We start from the raw sequence: 17,195 nt of genomic DNA, 5'->3' as shown, positions 1-17,195 counted from the left end.
AAAATAATTAAACTAATTTCAAGGATGAATTCAGAATCATGTACTTCTTGTTCTTTTGTAATTAAAACATTTTTCATTTAAGAAAGGTGATGCATTCATAGGACATTCATAATCTTAAGGCATAGACTCTACTCTTTATTCATTATTTAATAGAAATAATATAAACTAGGCATAAAAAGCAGACAATTAGTAAAGAAAGGAAATTAAGGACATAAAGACAATTGACTCTAATTCTAATACTCATGTACTTTTTTTTAAAATGCATAAAAGGTTATCACAGAGTTAGGACTCAACAACCTTTATTTTGGGAGGTAGATGCCTCTTTAGTCTGTGGGGTGCTTGGCCCTTTAAGAGATAGCTTCTGGCGCTTCAGTTCCTTCAGTTCACGCCCTTGCTCTTCTTGTTCCCTAAGCAGTTTGCAGAGCATGCTGTTTTGATTTTGCTGCTCTTCCTTCAGTTGATCCACAGCTTCTTGCAACTTGGTGACAGATGCTTCTAGGCGCTCCCAGTATTCAATTTGAGGGATTTCAGGGAGGAACTCCTGTGTTCTCCTCTTGATGGGGTCGTCCTGCATTTGTTGTCCTTCCATTGACTTTTTGGTGATTGGTTGCTCAACTGAGATATACTCATCTACTCCCATCTTTACCCAGCATCTTTACATAGCATAGAGATTAAGCTTGGATAAGCCAATTTGGCATCTTTGGAGTTCTTGTTTACAATTGTGTAAAGCTCACAAGAAATCAGCTGATGAACTTCCACTTCTTTTCCCAACATAATGCAATGAATCATCATTGCTCTTTTGAGGGTGACTTCAGAGCGGTTGCTAGTGGGCAGTATAGAACACCCAATGAAGTCCAGCCAGCCTCTAGCAACTGATTTGAGATCTCCTCTCTTGAGTTGGTTTGGGACACCCTTTGTGTTGGTTGTTCATTTGGTTCCGGGAAGGCATATGTCCTCTAGAATTTTGTCCAAGCTCTTATTTGGTCTCATCATTCTCCTATTAAAGGAGTCTGGGTCATCTTACAATTGAGGCAGCTTGAAGATCTCCCTTATTTTTTCAGGGTGGGTGTGAACAATCTTCCCTCTGACCAGAGTTCGATAGTCATAGAATGCGGTTCCAGCTATTCTCTGCCTGTCTGTCTGCCACAGATTAGAGTAGAATTCCTGAACCATGTTTCTTCCCACCTTTGTCTCAGGATTAGCTAGGATTTCCTAGCTCCTGTTTTGAATTTGCTCTTGGATCTCCAGATATTCGTCTTCTTTCAGATCGAATTTAACTTCCGGGATCACTGACCTTAGACCCATTATTTTGTAGTAATGGTCTGAATGTTCTTTAGTTAAGAACTTCCATTAATTCCAAAGTGGTTTTGGAATATTCTCTTTCTTGCCTCTTGAGGTGGTTTGTTTTCCCTTAGGAGCCATGATCTTGGTGGGTATTGGCTTAGTGATCACAGATAAACACACCAAACTTAGAGGTTTGCTTGTCCCCAAGCAAAAGAAAGGAAAGGAGAGGGATAGAGGGAGAGCCAAGTTCGAATTGTGGAGGAGAGGGGGAGGCCAAACGAGGATTTAAAGGGAAGAGGGGGTGGGTTTTCGAAAATTTTTGAAAAGATATGATAGAAAATGTGATTTGGAAAAGATAAGTATGATAGGAAAAGATGTAATTTAAAATTGAAAAGATATGAAAGATATTTGAAAAAGATAGATTTGTTCTAAAAATATTGTGAAGAATTGAAAAAGATATTGATGAGTTTGAAAAAAAATTTGAAAAAGATAGATTTGTTTTGAAAAAGATTTGAGAAGAGGTTGAAGAAGAATTGAGAAAGATTTAATTTTAGGATTAAGATATTTTAAAATTTTTTTCTTTTTGAAAAAAGTTTGAAAAATGAAAGTATGGGAAATGTTTATGCAAGAAAAATGGATGGAAATATGAAATTTTGAAAAAAAATCAAGTTGGGAACAAAAACTTCCTCCCCTCCACAATCCTGGCGTTAAACGCCCAATTGCTGCTTGTTTTGGGCGTTTAACGCCCATCTGTAGCCTCTTTTGGGCGTTTAACGCCCAGCTGTTGCTTCTGGATGGCGTTAAACGCCATAAATCTTTCGTCACTGGGCATTTTTCTGAACGCCCAGGATGCTGCAAGTATGGCGTTAAACGCCTAGAATGGTACCCATTCTGGCGTTTAACGCCCAAAAAGGTGTCATTACTGGCGTTAAACGCCCAGTAGATGCTTCTTTTGGGCGTTTAACGCCCAAATATACTTCTTACTGGCATTTTCTTGCCAGTGAGCTCCTTCTCCATGTTTTGTATTCTGAATCCTTCTGTAACCCTGTGAACTTATGCAATTAATTCTTTACCTTGAAGATTATTTATATTAAACATGTATAATTAAAATAAATAAATAAATAAATAAATAGCTTTGCTAATGGCTGGGTTGCCTCCCAGCAAGCGCTTCTTTATTGTCGTTAGCTAGACCTTGCTGAGCTTTTAATCTAGCCTCAGCCTTGAGCACTCTTGCTCAACATTGCCTTCAAGATAATGCTTGATTTTCTGTCCATTAACAATGAACTTCTTATTAGAATCAATGTCTTGAAGCTCCACATAGCCATATGGTGACACCCTTCACCGGGATTTCAGTTTCCCGGGGAATAGCCTGAGCCTAGAGTTAAACAGCAGAACCTTCTGTCCTGGTTCAAAGACTCTAGATGACAGCTTTCTGTCATGCCACCTTTTTGCTTTCTCTTTGTAAAGCTTGGCATTTTCGAAAGCAGTGAGTCTGAATTCCTCTAGCTCATTTAGCTGGAGCAATCTTTTTTCTCCAGCTAATTTGGCATCAATGTTTAGGAATCTGGTTGCCCAGTAGGGCTTATGCTCCAGTTCAACGGGCAGATGGCAGGCCTTACTGTACACAAGATGGTATGGAGAGGTCCCTATAGGAGTCTTGAATGCTGTTCTGTAAGCCCACAGAGCATCATCCAAGCTTCTCGCCCAATCTTATCTATGGGTACTTACAGTCCGTTCCAGGATTCTTTTTAGTTCTCTATTAGAGACTTCAGCTTGCCCGTTTGTCTGTGGATGATATGGAGTTGCCACCTTGTGGCTAATTCCATACCGGACCATAGCAGAGTAAAGTTGTTTGTTGCAGAAGTGAGTGCCCCCATCACTAATTAGTGCTTTAGGGACACCAAACCTGATGAAAATATGTTTCTGGAGGAACTTCAGCACTGTCTTAGTATCATTAGTGGGTGTGGCAATGGCCTCTACCCATTTGGATACATAGTCGACTGCCACTAGAATATAAGTGTTTGAGTATGATGGTGGGAAAGGCCCCATGAAGTCAATACCCCATACATCAAACAACTCAATCTCCAATATACCTTGTTGAGGCATGGCGTAACCATGAGGCAGATTACCAGCTCTCTGGCAACTATCACAGTTATGTACAAACTCTCGGAAATCTCTATAGAGGGTAGGCCAGTAGAAGCCACATTGGAGGACCTTGGTGGCTGTTTGCTAACCTCCGAAGTGGCCTCCATATTGTGACCCATGGCAATGCCATAAGATCTTCTGTGCTTCTTCTCTAGGCACACACCTACGGATTATTTCGTCTGCACATCTCTTAAAGAGATAGGGTTCATCCCACACGTAGTACTTTGCATCATTAATTAATTTTTTCTTTTGTTGCCTGCTGTACTCCTTGGGTATGAACCTTGCAGCTTTATAGTTTGCAATGTCTGCAAACCATGATGTTTCCTGAATGGCGAATAAATGCTCATCTGGAAAGGTTTCAGAGATCTCAATAGAGGGAAAGGATGCCCCTTCTATTGGTTCTATCCGGGACAGATGATCAGCCACTTGGTTTTCTGTCCCTTTTCTGTCTCTTATTTCTATATCAAACTCTTGCAGAAGCAACACCCATCTTATGAGCCTGGATTTTGACTTTTGCTTTGTAAGTAGATATTTAAGAGCAGCATGGTCAGTGTACACAATCACTTTTGATCCTACTAAGTATGATCTAAACTTGTCAATGGCATAAACCACTGCAAGCAATTCTTTTTTTATGGTTATGTAATTTTTCTGGGCATCATTTAAAACACGGCTAGCATAATGAATGACATGCAGAAGCTTGTCATGCCTCTGCCCCAATACTGCACCAATGGCATGGTCACTGGCATCACACATTAGTTCGAATGGTAATGTCTAGTCTGGTGCAGAAATAACTGGTGCTGTGACCAGTTTAGCTTTCAGAGTTTCAAACACCTGCAGACACTCTGTGTCAAACCCAAATGGCGTGTCAGCAGCTAGCAGGTTGCTTAGAGGTTTTGCAATTTTTGAAAAATCCTTTATAAACCTCCTGTAGAATCCTGCATGCCCCAGAAAGCTTCTAATTGCCTTACATTGACAGGTGGTGGTAATTTTTCAATTACCTCTACCTTAGCTTGATCCACCTCTATTCCCTTGTTCGAAATTTTGTGCCCAAGGACAATCCCTTCAGTCACCATAAAGTGACATTTTTCCCAGTTTAAAACCAGGTTAGTCTCTTGGCATCTTTTCAAAACCAGTGTCAGGTGATCAAGACAGGAGCTGAATGAGTTTCCATATACTGAGAAGTCATCCATGAAGACTTCCAGAAATTTTTCCACCATATCAAAGAAGATAGAGAGCATGCATCTCTGAAAGGTTGCAGTGCATTACACAGCCCAAATGGCATTCTTCTGTAGGCAAATCTCCAGATGGACATGTGAATGCTGTTTTCTCTTGATCTTGGGGATCTACTGCAATTTGGTTGTAGCCTGAATAGCCATCCAAAAAGAAGTAATAATCATGACCTGCTAGTCTTTCTAGCATCTGTTCTATGAATGGTAAAGAAAAATGATCCTTTCTGGTGGCTGTATTGAGCCTTCTGTAGCCAATACACATGCGCCACCCTGTAACTGTTCTTGTAGGAACTAGTTCATTTTTTTCATTATGAACCACTATCACCCAGGGACTATCAGAAATGGGATAAATAATCCCAGCCTCTAGTAACTTGGTGACCTCTTTCTGCACCACCTCCTTCATGGCTGGTTTTAGCTGCCTCTGTGGTTGAACCACTGGCTTAGCATTGTCCTCCAATAGGATTTTGTGCATGCATCTTGCAGGGCTGATGCCCTTAAGATCACTTATGGACCACCCAAGAGCTGTCTTGTGTGTCCTCCAATATGGTTTCCATAGTCTTACATGAGCATGTACCCCAAATTTCCAATATTTTTCAACAAAGAATAAAACACATTTTTATCTACCAATATTCCCAAATCTTCCCCACACTTAAACATCACACACTCTCACTACCTTAAGCTACTCAAAGATTCAAATAAAGGACATTTCATTATTTTTCGCTTAAGGTTAATGATGTGACAAAATAAAGAACAAAAATGGGTTAAAAAGGCTCAAAGTGGCAAACAAAGGTGAATGAAATGGTAGGCTATTTGGGTAAAGTGGGCTATAAAGAAATGATAGCCTTAATCACATAAATGTATAAAAATACATTAAACAATGGATATATGGACTTAAACAAACCAAAGGTTGTAATCATAGAGAAGAGAAACACACAAGAATGAAATAAGTGGTCCAATGATGTAACCACACAATAAGGCTCAAAAACTCACAAGTTGTATGTTCTTCAACTCAAAAACCACATTCCACAATGCAAAAATCATGCAAGTTTCAAAGAATTTCAAGTCAATTTAATTTGAATTTCAATGCCCTATAAAAATAAACTTCTTGAAATTTTCATTAGTTGACTAACACTTATTCTATGTGTATATAGTGTGATTGGATGAAAAAAGTCAAAAATCCTAAGTTTAATTCCTAATTGCAATCAAACCAAAATAGCAAGTATATAGGAAACCAAACTTAGGTGCAATCATCACATCATCCCAAATCACAATCAAGACTAAAAACCAAAAAGCATATGTAAAAGCTAAAATTAAGAGCAAAATGTCAAAACATGCATAACTACTAATAATACTAAGTTATGTACAAGCAAAATTAAAAAGTGCAATAAGCTAAGTAAAAAGTAATAAACTAAGTAAAAGGATTTTCAAAAAGGATAAAATATATACAAAGTACCAAAAAAAAAACATAAAAAGAAACTACACTAAAAGTGGTTGGAAATGAAGATTGTCACCCAAAATGCGCTGCTGAAGTTGGACAACCTCCCCACACTTAAAATGTAGCACCGTCCTCGGTGCTCACGATCATGCGGAGTGGAAAGAGTCGTCACTGTGTCACCTCCACCTTCAGCTGGTGGGTTAGGAAATATAGTGGCTGCAAGAGTGATGGTGGTGCTGAAAAGGAAAGAGTTAAGTCACAAAACAGCATATGAAGTGAACAGATAATAAAAATTTGAATGGAGGAATACATGAGATTCAAATTAAATCAAACACAAACAACTTCTAATCAAATTCAGGACATGAGGAAAGCTAACTTGCTTGTTTATCAAAGAATAAAAGAAGGAAGGAGCATTGTTACTATGCACAAAGAGAAAGAAAATAGTTAAAAGATAAAAGTTAATGTTAGTTGAAAAATAAAAAGAATGTTAAAAGTTAAAAGTTATGTTAGTAAAAAGGAAAATGGTTAATTGAAAGTGAAAAGAAAAGTTAGATGAAAAAGACAAACAAAGTTAAAAGTTAGGCAAAGAAAAAGAAAAATTAGTTGAAAAGGAAACAAAGGTAGAAAATAAAGTGAAAAGGAGGGAAAAGATAATTAGTTAAAGAAATGAAAACAAGCGAAAATTTAAAAGTTAGGTGCATAGTCAAAAGTTCCTTAATTCCAAAAAGTTTCTAATGTTTCAAAACAAGCAAGTTTGTATTCACTTCTCAACAATTCAAAATGCCAAAACAAGTGATGCACATGTATGTGTAGAGCACACAATCAAGTAAATATCAATCACAAGTAATTGGCATAAATTAAAACAATTTGGTGTTGACTAAGTTAGAAACATAAAGAAACAAGTAAGCCAAAGAACATTCAAACACCAAATTCCAATGAGGGATGAAAGTCACAAGTTGAATCAAGAATTGAAAACCTCATGATCTAAGTGACTTAGTGAAAGTGAGGAAAAAATAAAATGAATCAATTCAGCCACTTAAATTTAAAACCTTCAATCTTGTGAGTTTATGCAAAAGAAGTTTTACTTTTAAAAGAATTTCAAGTTTATGGTCAATTTGAAAATTCACTTGAACAATTCAATGCATAGAAGTAACTTAGCATCACAAGTAAGCAAAGAAAGTTAGAAGCATGATCAAAACTTTCAAAGAAGTTCTTGAGGAGTTTTCCAAAACCATTTAGCAAACAAGGGTCTATTTTAACACAGAATTCCGTCAAACAGAGTCTTGTTGGCCCAAATAAGATAATGTCACTTAATGAAATAAGGTTAGGAAAAATCTGACAGCATTTCAGCAATAAATTGACCTATTTCGCAAACTCAAACAATTAAATAAAATTTCCTATGAATACTTTAACAATTAAATTCACAAAAAACCATATATAAATTCATAGGAAGTAAGCAAATGAGCCAACATACAGCAACAAGACAGCAATAAGCAATTAAGCCATAACCAACTAAGCAACACATAGCATGCTTTCTTTGCACAATGAACAAAATAATAGCTTAAAACACAGCACCAAACCAGCAACAATGCACAAAAATAATTGATTCATTCAGCATTCCTTCATTGAATTCAGCAATTAATTACAAGTAATAAAAATTCAAACAATTACACATAGCTCAATCCAAGAATAAAGTTCAATTTGAATTAAGGACTCAGCAGCAATGAGCAAATAATGACCCAAGATACAGCCTTTAGCAAGAGTAGAGCAGCAATAAGACTATGCAGCAGCATGAACAAATCAATTCAGCACTGGGCAAATCAATGAAAGAGCAACATTCCAAACAGCATTATTAATCAAAACAAACCTAAATCCACTATCCACGCCAGATTCTCTAACAACCTAAGCAACTAACATGTATTTCTAACTAACTTAATCAACAAAAATTAAACTAAGCTAACAGAAAATAGATAAGGGAATAGAAAATAGAAAAGAAAATGGAACCTGGAAAGGCAAAAATAGAACAGAGAAGGGGAAGGGACAAGAGAAGGGGAAACAGAAGCAGAGGGATGCCGGCCGAGAGGTGGCGGCTTCAACAGCTGGAACACACCTGAGACGAAGAGAGCAAGAGCTTGAAATTGCTCTGTTCTTCAATCCAGAAAGAACGAGAGAGATAAGGGCCATGCTAGAAGTGGTTCGCAGGGCTGGCGCGAGACTGGTGAGGCAGGGCTGGCACGAAGACTGATGTGCTTGGCGGAGGGAAGGGTTGCGTGACTGGAGGTTGAGACACAGGGAAAACGCTTCAGCGAGGAAAAAGGGGCCCTGGCGGCGCTATTGTAGCGCGAAGAGGAGGGTCTAAGCGGGGGTCCTCTGGTTCGGCGAGGACGAGCGCGGCGATGGTGGAATCGCAGAGATGAGGCGTCGAAACAGTGAAGGTGTTGAGGCGCTCTGGATGGTGGTTTGCAGACAAAGGAGAAGATAGTTAGGTCGCCGTGGCACATCGATGGTAGGGGCTACGGTGGCTAGGCCGGTCAGCGAAGGTTCGGTGGTTCTGCGCGGCGCTAGGGTACCGCGAAGAGGAGGGTCACGGGGATGTGGATTAGGGCAAAGGTAAGAGGGCTTTGGAATGGGGAAGGGAGAAGGGATGAGAAAAGAGGAAGAAGAGATGGGGTGAGGGACACGGCGGTTGCGGCGGTCGCTGGCGGTTGTGTGTGAAGGTGGGTGGTCGGTGAGGCGCTGTGGAGGTAATGATGGTGGACATTGGGTGAAGCTTATTGGTGGTGAAGGGTTGTCTCAGAGAAGAGGAAAGGACGGGAGAAGGGAAGAGGCGGGGGATGAGGACGCACCAACCCTACGGTGCTCCCAGCAGAAGGGGGTGAATTGGGAGTGCGTACGCACTGACGGTTGTGCGTAGCACGGACAGTAAAATGGGCAATAGTGCGTATGCACATGTTGTGCAAATGCTGCAAGCAGAGGGTGTCCAAGAGAGTGTGCGTACGCACCAGGCATGCGCGTACGCACAGAGTGAATTTTTTTTTAAACAGATTTTCACCCAACAATGCAAAATGCATATATACAAGAGATTAACAAAAATATGTAACTATGTACATTAACTTTAAAATTAATCAAAGATTTCATCTTCCAAATCAAAATCATGGACTATTTAAAGCACTTTTAATTTGCACAAACAAGAATCTACCAAAACAATTTTAACCATCCAAAAAATTAATAAAAAATTTTAAACATACAACTCAAGTCAAAAAGGCAATTTAAAAAAAATTACTAACTATTCGCATATGCATTTTAAAACAAGAATTTATTAAGTAAGCTAACAACCAAGAGACATATTTACAAATAAAAACAAGCAACCAATCAAAAACAAACTATTCACATATTCACATATTAACAATAGCCAACAATGTAACACCATTGCAGTCCCCGGAAACGGCGCAAAAAACTTGATGTGTGATTTTATATTGATCTGGAATTTCACAAAAATAGAGAATCTCATTGCAAGCATAGTCTAGACCAACAATTAACTCTCAATAAAAGTTTAAATCAAAGAATTATCACAATTCAAATCAAATAACCAAGAGTATTTAAACTCCCGGGTCGTTCTCCCTAGGAATTATAATGAAGTGTTCAATTGTTGGCTATGAGGGATTGGGGATTGTGATTGCAAGGAGCAAGATATTAAAATGCAAGGGAGTAAATAGACATGCAAGGAATTAAAGCTCAAAGCAAGTAAATCAAAAATGGAATTCAAGTGGCAAAAAGGACTTTTGGCAAGGATTGGGGAATTGAGGATTCCTAACATAATCATAGACCACAAACATGGTAATTGCGTAGAATTAATCCCAATTAGTCTATCCTAATATCGAGGATAAGTCAAAAGGGCATAGTTAATCTCAATCCAAAAGTCCTAGTCAACTCACTAATTACTTAGTGAAAGACTAGCGTCAATGGAAACTAAACCAATTAACAATCCTAACACAATGTGGAATGGACATCCATGACTCAAGTTCATCTAATTACCCAATTTCAAGTCATGAGTGTGAAAAACTATACAAAAGCTAAAAGGGACATTTCATCAAACACCTAGCATGCATAAAAGGAAAAATATCATAAATTGCAATAAAAATAAATTCTATAACTACCAATTGCATGAAAATGAAAATAACAACTCAAATGGGCATCAAAGAAACATAAAACATCAAAATTGCATTAAATTAAATTAAAAGTAACAACAGTGTTCATAAACTAAAAATGACAAAAGAAATTAAGAAGATCAAAGCAAGAGAGTATGAAAACATAAATAAAATTACACTAAGACAAAAACTAAAGACTAAAATTAAAGAGAAATTAAGCTAGAAACCCTAAATTCTAGAAAGAATGGGGAGCTTCTCTCTCTAGAAAACTACTCTAAAAGATGATAAAACCTAAACCTAAGTGCTCCCCCATTCATCCCTCTTTAATTTGGCTTGAAATAGCTTCAGAAATGAGTTGGATTGGGTTTTGGGGGCCCAGAAATCGCCCCTAGCGATTTGCAATTAATTAGTGATGACAAGTCATCTTATGCTAGTTTTTCAAGAAATTTTTCACTTGTTTCATTAGGTTTTATGCACTTTCTTTCATTGTAAGTAAAATGATTTGGAGTGGAATTTCATGGTTTTGTTGAATCAATCAACCACCCTTTAATTGACACAAAATTATGAGGTTTAAGCTAAAATTAATTAGTTTTTTGAATTAATTTTAAACTTTGTGAATTTGGTGATACTTTGATTGGTGGTTTTGATTATTTGTAGGTGAAAAAAAGAAAAAAATAAGAAAAGCGTGGCCTAAGGAGCGTGCCCAAAGGAAACAAGAAGCGTAGCCAAGGGAGAAGAAAAAGCATGGCATCAATGAGAAAGGAGGGAAGCTAGGCTGGGTGAGTGAACCGAGCTTCATAAGGAACCAAAAAGGAAGCAAGGCACAAAGCTCAGTTAACTTAGTTAACTGAGCATCAAAGAAAGCAAGGCAAAAGCATAAAGCTCAGTTCACTAAGTGAGCTTTATCGGGCTTCTTCAAGAATAAATTCAAAGCAAAATTCCAAGGAATGAAGCCACCAAGTTTTGAACTCATGACCCAAGGGAAGCAAGGAACGCTCCTTGCAAGGAGAAAAGCAAAAATTGGCCAAAAATCCTTTCCCAAGGTTCGAACAAGGGACCTCATGCTACCAAGCTTGCAAGGAAAATAAACCAAAATGATTTGGCAAGGATTCGAACCTGGGAGCTCCATGGAGAACAAGGGAGGAGCGCTACTCCTTGTGCAAAGAAAATGAGCCAAAATGGCTCCCCCAAGGTTCGAACTCAAGGCACTACACTCAAAGGTGGAGCGCTACACAAGGAAAGAAAGGAAGCTCAGTTCATTCTTCAAACTGAGCGCTATTCTCCCCCACTCCCCACACATTGGCATGCTAGGAAGCACACCAAGGAGCTTGTCATGCGCACAAGTTGACACGGCCAAGGGGACTAGAACACGCGCTGGACACACCCAAGGCAAGACATAGAGCTCAGTTCAATTTTCCAACTGAGCTCTATTGAAGTGCAACATTAACAAGGCTGGGACGCGCACCAAATTGGGCAAGGAAAGCAAGTTTGGGCGCTCAGTTTAGTTTTTCAACTGAGCCATGCCCTGGGAGTGCACCATGACTCAATTTTGAGTCCAAAAATAAAATAAAATCCAATTCTTCACAAAATTAAAAAGCCCACTCTAAATTCTAAAATCCAAAAATAGGAAGTGTATAAATAGAAGCTAGTTTGAGTTAGAGAGGACCTTCTTCTTTTCACTTTTGGCTAATCTTTTTGCTTACTTTGGAATTTCCAATTTTATTTTCTTGCTTTCGGAGTTTGGAAATTGGGAAGGAGAATTGATCTCTCTTCTTCTTTGTTCTTGCTTCTGCACTCTTTATTCTTTGTTCTGGATCTTGGGTGAAGAATTGAAAGAATTCTGTTTCAATCTCACCTTGAGACCTTTCTGTTTATTTTACTGCATAATTGGATCTAAATTTCTCTACTGTTTTCATCTTTACTTTTTCTGAAATCTGTCTTTTACTTTTCTGAAATTATTCTCTTGTTGGATCAAGGAAGGACTTGAGATCTAGACTTATTTTCTAGTCTCCACCACCCCTGAGATCTTCAACTTCCTTTTTTGCTATTACAATTTAGCTGCATTTTGCTTTCTGTTTGGTTTCTTAAGCAATTCCTCCTTACTTGTTTAGATCTACTGCATCTAAATTCACCCTCTACTGCTTTATTAATTGTCATTTACTTTTGCTTGTTTAACTTCTGCAATCCCAGTGCCCAAGTCCTTTTATGATTCACGCCATTTATATTTCTTGCACTTTAAGTTTCAGTTATTCACATTTCTTGCAATCTAAGTTTCTGCAATTTACATTACTTGTACCTTAAGATTCATCTCTTTTAATTCTTCTGCATTTTTAATTCTTGTCAATTATCCCTCTCCCTTTAAATTTCATGCAATTTAGCTTCTGTTGGATACAAATCACTCAAATCAACACTTATTTGCTTGACTAAATCTACCACCTAACTAAAATTGCTCAATCCTTCAATCTCTGTGGGATCGACCTCACTCATTTGAGTTATTATTACTTGATGTGACCCGGTACACTTGCCGGTGAGTTTTGTGTTGGATCGTTTTTCACACATCAAGTTTTTGGCGCCGTTGCTGGAGATTGATTAGATTGACATTGGTTAAGTAAGGTGGTGGTCTAGATTAAGCACTTTTTCTTTGTTTTTGTTAATTTTCTTTATTTCTAACTTGCACACTAACTGTTTGAGACTTTGTCTCTACTAACTCTCACTGCACTCAAGCTACAGAGTGCTCTGTGTATCTTTGCTGTTTTGGTTGTATGACATAAACCAGGAGAGAGTTCTCCACCTCTGGAATTTCTGAAGAAGAGCACCAAAAAATGGAGGAGACCGGAAGGAAGTTCACAGTAAGAGGAGAAAAGCTAAGGCACTATGATTTTCAGCCTCCATGATCAAAGAACAAGATGTCAAGCTAGTGACAATAAAGAAGCGCTTGTTGGGAGGCAACCCAACCTGAGGTAGTTCTCTTTTCATAGCTATTTCAATAAAAAGGTAGAGTAGTTTTATCTGTAGTACAAAGAGCTAAGTTTGGTGTTTCACACCAAAATAATTTGAGGAAGAGTGAGGGATGCTAAGTTTGGTGTTCCACCAAAAATCTCATTTGAAAACACATTTTCACCTTCTGCATAATCAGTGCCAGCTCCAAACACCAGAGAAGATACTTAACAATTGTTTAGCTTTTAGTTCGAAGTCTGTTTTCTAATTTATAGTATGAGCACATGTGGTTTTCTGCATATGTAGAAACTGCTGTATAAGGTAAGGAACTAAGTTTGGTGTTCACACACCAATCTAAGTTCAGAAGTCTACAAATATACATGCATGCTAACCATTTTTCAAGTGCTTGGGCAACAAGAAACTTTCAATATCATTGCAGAGTATCATACAAGTTTTTGGAAGGATTAAGCATCATCAACCAAAGAGATGAAAGAGGAATGTGAAGACCAGCAATGATAATGATGAGGAGTAAAGCAAGTAAACTCCAAAAGGTTGTATTGTTAAGTGATTATTTTGCATCAGACACTGCTATGATTAGAAGTGATATTGTATCCCTGTCTGTCTGTCTGTCTAGTATAGTTTCTCTATAATTCAATAATTGAGATGCTTGATTATTCACAACACTACACTCTTCAAACTTGCTTGCACTCAATATTTCAACAAGACATCAAAGGACAATTCTTTGAAAAGAAGGATTGAGGAATTAAAAAAAAAAATTTTTTGAGGCAAGCAAAAGATTAGGAGAAGTGGTGGTTATAATTGTATGATTATGCATTGAGGTTGCATGCTTATGAAAACTTGCATGGGAGCTCATAGGCAGGACATAGAGTTCAAAGAAGTATTGTGGAGATTCTCAACTAATTATTGATCCAATAAGCAGCAAACAAAAGAAAATAAAGAAAGTACAAAAACAAAAGAATATGGCCCAAGTCTCTGAGCATCAATTACTAGGCAGAAAAGAAGAAAGAAACAAGAACTCAAGGAGTTATTATCCTAGTAAATGCTTGTGGTCGAAATGTTTCAAAGAGAGAGGCTTGAGCAAGTAAATCCTCAGGGGTGCTTTAACACCTAATACCCTAAAACCAACTGGTTTAGGAGTATTGATTGAAAGCTTATTTAAAGAGATGCTTTGAGACATGACACTTTGAGTTAAGGCCAAAGCACAGAAACTATAAGCTGCTTCAAGGTGATTACCTATAGAGAGATCTCCATGATACCATTTGGATGAAAATCCTAAGACCTAAGACTTCCAAGATGTGGGGACTAGTAAGCATTGAAGCCCTTGCATCAGCATATAATTTAGAGTTCACTCCACTGTCACTTAATCACTTCGCTCACAAGACATCAGAAGTTATTCTTCAATCCATTCTAATTGAAAGAACCTTTGAGCATAATTCTTTTCTTGCTTGGGGACAAGCAAGGTTTAAGTTTGGTGTTGTGATGACAAGTCATCTTATGCTAGTTTTTCAAGCAATTTTTCACTTGTTTCATTAGGTTTTATGCACTTTCTTTCATTGTAAGTAAATGATTTGGAGTGGAATTGAATGGTTTTGTTGAATCAATCGACCACCCTTTAATTGACACAAAATTATGAGGTTTAAGCTAAAATTGATTGGTTTTTTGAATGAATTTTAAACCTTGTGAATTTGGTGATACTTTGATTGGTTGTTTTGATTATTTGTAGGTGAAGAAAAGAAAAAAATAAGAAAAGCGTGGCCTAAGGAGCATGCCCAAAGGAAACAAGAAGCGTAGCCAAGGGAGAAAAAAAAGCATGGCATCATTGAGAAGGGAGGGAAGCTAGGTTGGGTGAGTGAACTGAGCTTCATAAGGAACCAAAAAGGAAGCAAGGCACAAAGCTCAGTTAACTTAGTTAACTGAGCATCAAAGAAAGCAAGGCAAAAGCATAAAGCTCAGTTCACTAAGTGAGCTTTATCGAGCTTCTTCAAGAATAAATTCAAAGCAAAATTCCAAGGAATGAAGCCACCAAGTTTTGAACTCATGACCCAAGGGAAGCAAGGAACGCTCCTTGCAAGGAAAACAAGCAAAAATTGGCCAAAAAGCCTTCCCCAAGGTTCGAACAAGGGACCTCACACTACCAAGCTTGCAAGGAAAATAAACTAAAATGATTAGGCAAGGATTCAAACCTGGGAGCTCCATGGAGAACATGGGAGGAGCGCTACTCCTTGTGCAAAGAAAATGAGCCAAACTGGCTCCCCCAAGGTTTGAACTCAAGGCACTACACTCAAAGGTGGAGCGCTACACAAGGAAAGAAGGGAAGCTCAGTTCATTCTTCAAACTGAGCACTATTCTCCCCCACTCCCCACACATTGGCATGCTAGGAAGCACACCAAGGAGCTTGTCATGCGCACAAGTTGACACGGTCAAGAGGACTAGAACGCGCGCTGGACACACCCAAGGCAAGACATAGAGCTTAGTTCAATTTTCCAACTGAGCTCTATTGAAGTGCAACATTAACAAGGCTGGGACGCGCACCAAATTGGGCAAGGAAAGCAAGTTTGGGCGCTCAGTTTAGTTTTTCAACTGAGCCTTGCCCGGGGAGTGCAGCATGACTCAATTTTGAGTCCAAAAATAAAATAAAATCCAATTCTTCAGAAAATTAAAAAGCCCACTCTAAATTCTAAAATCCAAAAATAGGAAGTGTATAAATAGAAAATAGTTTGAGTTAGAGAGGACCTTCTTCTTTTCACTTTTAGCTAATCTTTTTGCCTACTTTGGAATTTCCAATTTTATTTTCTAGCTTTGGGAGTTTGAAAATTGGGAAGGAGAATTGATCTCTCTTCTTCTTTGTTCTTGCTTCTGCACTCTTTATTTTTTGTTCTGGATCTTGGGTGAAGAATTGAAGAAATTATGTTTCAATCTCACCTTGAGACCTTTCTGTTTATTTTACTGCATAATTGGATCTACATTTCTCTATTGTTTTCATCTTTACTTCTTCTGAAATCTGTCTTTTACTTTTCTGAAATTATTGTCTTGTTGGATCAAGGAAGGACTTGAGATCTAGACTTGTTTTCTAGATTCCTCCACCCCTGAGATCTTCAACTTCCATTTTTGTTATTACAATTTAGCTACATTTCGCTTTCTGTTTGGTTTCTTAAGCAATTCCTCCTTTCTTGTTTAGATCTGCTACATCTAAATTCACCTTCTACTGCTTTATTAATTGTCGTTTACTTTTGCTTGTTTAACTTCTGCAATCCCAGTGCCCAAGTCCTTTTATGATTCACGCCATTTATATTTCTTGCACTTTAAGTTTCAATTATTTACATTTCTTGCAATCTAAGTTTCTGCAATTTACATTACTTGCACCTTAAGATTCAGCTCTTTTAATTCTTCTGCACTTTCAATTCTTGTCAATTATCCCTCTCCCTTTAAATTTCATGCAATTTAGCTTCAATTGGATACAAATCACTCAAATCAACACTTATTTGCTTGACTAAATCTAGCACCTAACTAAAATTGCTCAATCCTTCAATCCCTGTGGGATCGACCTCACTCATGTGAGTTATTATTACTTGATGCGACCCGGTACACTTGCCGGTGAGTTTTGTGTTGGATCGTTTTCCACACATCAATGAGCTCACGTGCCAGGACTTGTGCGTATGCATAAGTTGTCTATCATTTTGAAGCCCCGGTTGTTAGCTTTCCAATGCTGCTAAAACCGCCTCATTTGGACCTATGTAGCTCAAGTTATGATCACTTTAGTACTGAGAGGTCAGGACTGGCAGCTTTACAATTCCTTCATTTCTTGAATTCTCCCATTTTGCATGCTTTCCTTCCACTTCTTCAATCCATACTTGCCTTGTAAGCCTAAAATTACTCAACAAACACATCAAGGCATCAAATGGAATTAAAGTGAATAAAATTTAGCAATTATAAAGCTTAAAAAGCATGTTTTCACTTTCAAGCACAATTTAGGGAGAAATTATGAAACTATGCTAT

This window comes from Arachis hypogaea, chromosome 11 (genome assembly GCF_003086295.3).
Source record: "Arachis hypogaea cultivar Tifrunner chromosome 11, arahy.Tifrunner.gnm2.J5K5, whole genome shotgun sequence".
NCBI classification, from domain to species: Eukaryota; Viridiplantae; Streptophyta; class Magnoliopsida; order Fabales; family Fabaceae; genus Arachis; species Arachis hypogaea.
The sequence above is the reverse complement of the archived record's forward strand: the minus strand, read 5'-3'. Positions refer to the sequence as shown.